This window comes from Chaetodon auriga, unplaced genomic scaffold (assembly GCF_051107435.1).
Source record: "Chaetodon auriga isolate fChaAug3 unplaced genomic scaffold, fChaAug3.hap1 Scaffold_200, whole genome shotgun sequence".
Taxonomy (NCBI): Eukaryota; Metazoa; Chordata; class Actinopteri; order Chaetodontiformes; family Chaetodontidae; genus Chaetodon; species Chaetodon auriga.
In genome coordinates this window covers 344,988-348,485 of record NW_027481972.1, presented here as the reverse complement: position 1 = coordinate 348,485, position 3,498 = coordinate 344,988, and the positions used below count along the sequence as shown (strand labels likewise).

At 39.0% G+C, this 3,498-nt stretch overlaps 1 long non-coding RNA gene across 1 annotated transcript; it reads left to right on the top strand.

Moving 5' to 3' along the window:
* Window positions 1-880: 880 nt before the first annotated feature.
* Window positions 881-1,922, top strand: LOC143317738 (uncharacterized). The gene is made up of 4 exons (XR_013076792.1): window positions 881-987; window positions 1,433-1,531; window positions 1,642-1,740; window positions 1,845-1,922. It is a non-coding gene; the product is annotated as an uncharacterized LOC143317738 (long non-coding RNA).
* Window positions 1,923-3,498: the final 1,576 nt, after the last annotated feature.

Sequence of the window (3,498 nt, the reverse complement as noted above, 5' to 3'; positions counted from 1 at the left end):
TTTATACTCACCTGTAATCCTGTGGGAAAGAATAAAACCTGTAAAAAAGAATAAGAGAGAAATTAATAATAACAAAAAAATATAGTTATATGGACATGCCCAACCCCTACCCCTGTAACCCTACTCACCTTTTCTTCCTTTTTTCTTTTTCTTTTACTTACCTGAGACCGGCTGGGAGATGGAACCTAAAAAAAGAGAAAAGAATCGTTAATAAAATAATTATGAATAACTATATCTATAACAACATCACTATATGAATATTATAACCTCTGTATACTCTATATAATTCCATACTCACCTATATGTTGATATATATCTTGTAATAATAAACAAATAAGCAATAGAATGTATTTTCATGTATATAATATGTGTATATATGTATATATGTACATATGTGTTCTTATACTTACCGGGCTTCTTGTGGGGGGATGGGGCTGGCCCATCCTTTGGGGGACTGAGATGGAGTGTGCATGATCTAAAAATCTTTTGTTCAAACCATACATGTTCTGCTTCAGTCCTCTACTGTGGATGTGCAAAGACAGAGCTCATGAAGAGTTATGTTCCTGTAATTTGCAATTTATGGAAATGGAAATGCATTATCTACCTCGAACATGTCATGCGAAATGTTAACGTTCTGATTCATGTTGAGCAAAAAAAAAAAAAAGAAAAGAAAAGAAAAAAGACAGTGTCTCTGGAGGCCCCTTTGCTCCCTGCCTACCAATAAAGTATTAATTAAAGGAAAACTGTAACCTCACACTTATCCTTTCCTTTGTTGTTGTGGAGGCAGTTGTATCATGTATTTGTGTTTGTTTATTATATACATGTGTTTCCTCTGTCTTCTCTGTATTCCTACATGTTTCTTCTCTATAAATCCAGAGAGGGGGACCAAAGTGGAGCGAACCAGTGCTACGCGATTGCATGTTAATGCCAGAGTCCTGACGTTGATTCAGGACCTCTCAGACCACGAATGGCGATCCATTTAAAAAGGTACTAGTGCTAGTGCAACTACGTTCTTTGATTATTGACTGACTTTACAAATGAAATTAATGGGAGAGACAGTGGGAACAGTAACTGTACTGTACTGTTGCTATTGTCCTACTCATTGTCTCGGGACAGTGCCAATTGTCCAGAGACGGCAACGCACTCTACCACGATGCTACGCATTATCCCGAGACAATCAGGCACTGCCCCCGTCCTGAGACAGCCAGGTATTGTCCCCGGGGCAACCAGGTCCTGTCCAGGGGAGCGATGCACTGTCCTAAGAGAGTTGGGCACAGTGCCTGACTGTCCCAGGACAGACAGTGCTGGCTGTCTCAGGACAGTGCCTAGTGTCCAGACAGTTCATACTGCAGCAACAGTACAGCAGTTATTGTTTCCACTGCTACTGATTAATTGAGATTATTGTGTGTGTGTGTGTGTCTTTTTTCCCTAGGTGTCCTTTGAGTGACCACAGCAGTGGATGTTTCCCTAGATGTTCTTCAGGGTGTTGTTCTAGATGTTCCAGCCCATGATTGGTGAGCCATTTAAAAAGGTAGGCATGTGATACTGCTACTGCTACTGTTGTCTTTGATTATTGACTAACTTAACAAATGAAACTAATGGAGATCCTGTTTGTGTTTCTTTCTCTTCTCTATTCCTTAGGTGTCCTTTGAGTGACCACAGCAGTGGATGTTTCCCTAGATGTTCTTCAGGGTGTTGTTCTAGATGTTCCAGCCCATGATTGGCAAGCCATTTAAAAAGGTGGGCGTGTGATACTGCTACTGTCGCCTTTGATTATTGACTGACTTAACAAATGAAACTAATGGAGATCCTGTTTGTGTTTCTTTCTCTTCTCTATTCCCTAGGTGTCCTTTGAGTGACCACAGCAGTGGATGTTTCCCTAGATGTTCTTCAGGGTGTTGTTCTAGATGTTCCAGCCCATGATTGGCGAGCCATTAAAAAGGTGGGCGTGTGATACTGCTACTGTCATCTTTGATTATGGACTGACTTAACAAATAAAACTAATGAATATCCTGTATGTGCTTCTTTCTCTTCTCTTCCCATAGGTGTTCCTTTGAGTGACCAAAATACGGGGGTCCTAGTTCAACTGAGGCAAGACTTCTAACTTCTAGATGTTCCCATCCATGATTGGCGAGCCATTATTAAAGGTGGGTGTGATAGTGTTACTGCTACTGTTGTCTTTGATTATTGACTAACTTAACAAATGAAACTAAGGGAGATCCTGTATGTGCTTCTTTCTCTTCTCTATTCCCTTAGGTGTTCCTTTGAGTGACCACAGCATTCATATCTCCACTGTTTTCAAAAATAAACTTGCATTCTTTAGAATGATTCATTGACTAACGAGTGGTTTGTTAACAGCCTATCTTCAAATTAACATTTAGAAGTAATTTGAAGCACTGCGGATAAAAAGTAAAACTGTATTTCATGCGTACATGTCCTGTTGATGTTACGGATAAAAACTGGTAGCTGTGGTTGCCAGAATAATCCTGTTAAAAATGCAGTTCATACTGCATGTAAACATTACAGAACAACTTGTACATTTTACATCCTAAAACTGCTTATTTTACATGACCCGTTGTTTTTATGGATAAAAACTGGCAACAGTGGTTGCCAGAATAATCCTGTAATAAATACAGTACATACTGTATGTAAACATTACTGAACAACTTGTAAATTTTACATCCTAAAACTGCTTATTTTACATTGAATCCTGCTGAAATGTTCATGAAGTCCTTGTTAATTGTACATTGAATATCCGTAAAATAAACAATTATGTATTGATTATTGTACATTGCATACCTGTAAAATTTACATTTAGTTATCATTAATGTTACATGGAATCCCAGTGAAATGCACTAGTTATTCTGTAATGCTGTTTACGTTTTATTGTATTTTTAACAAGATTATTCTGGCAACCACTGTTGCCAGTATTTTTCCGTAAAAACAACAGATTTTTTTTTACAGTGTAAATATCAAGTCATGGATGGCAGGGAATTTCCTACAGCTCAACCAGGACAAAACAGAGGTTTTAGTTATAGGTCCTGAAGGCCAAACTGAGAAACTTTTACCAAAACTACAAGATTTTAAACCAACCCAATCTGTAAAAAACCTGGGCGTGATTTTTGACTCTGAGCTGACTTTTATCCCACATATCAAAAATATAACAAAGATAGGCTTTTATCATCTTAAGAACATAGCCAGAGTCCGCCCGTTTCTCTCTCAGGCCAGCACAGAGGTGCTAATGCATGCTTTTATTTCCTGTCGTTTAGACTACTGTAATGCCCTGCTCTCTGGTCTTCCTAAAAAGAGTATTTCATACCTCCAATTGCTGCAAAACTCAGCCGCACGCGTGCTGACAAAGACCAGAGGGCGGGCCCACATTACACCAGCTTTACAGTCGCTGCATTGGCTCCCTGTCCGCTTCAGGGTCGATTTTAAGGTTCTTTTACTAGTTTTTAAATGTCTTAACGGGCTTGCGCCCTCTTACTTATCTGACCT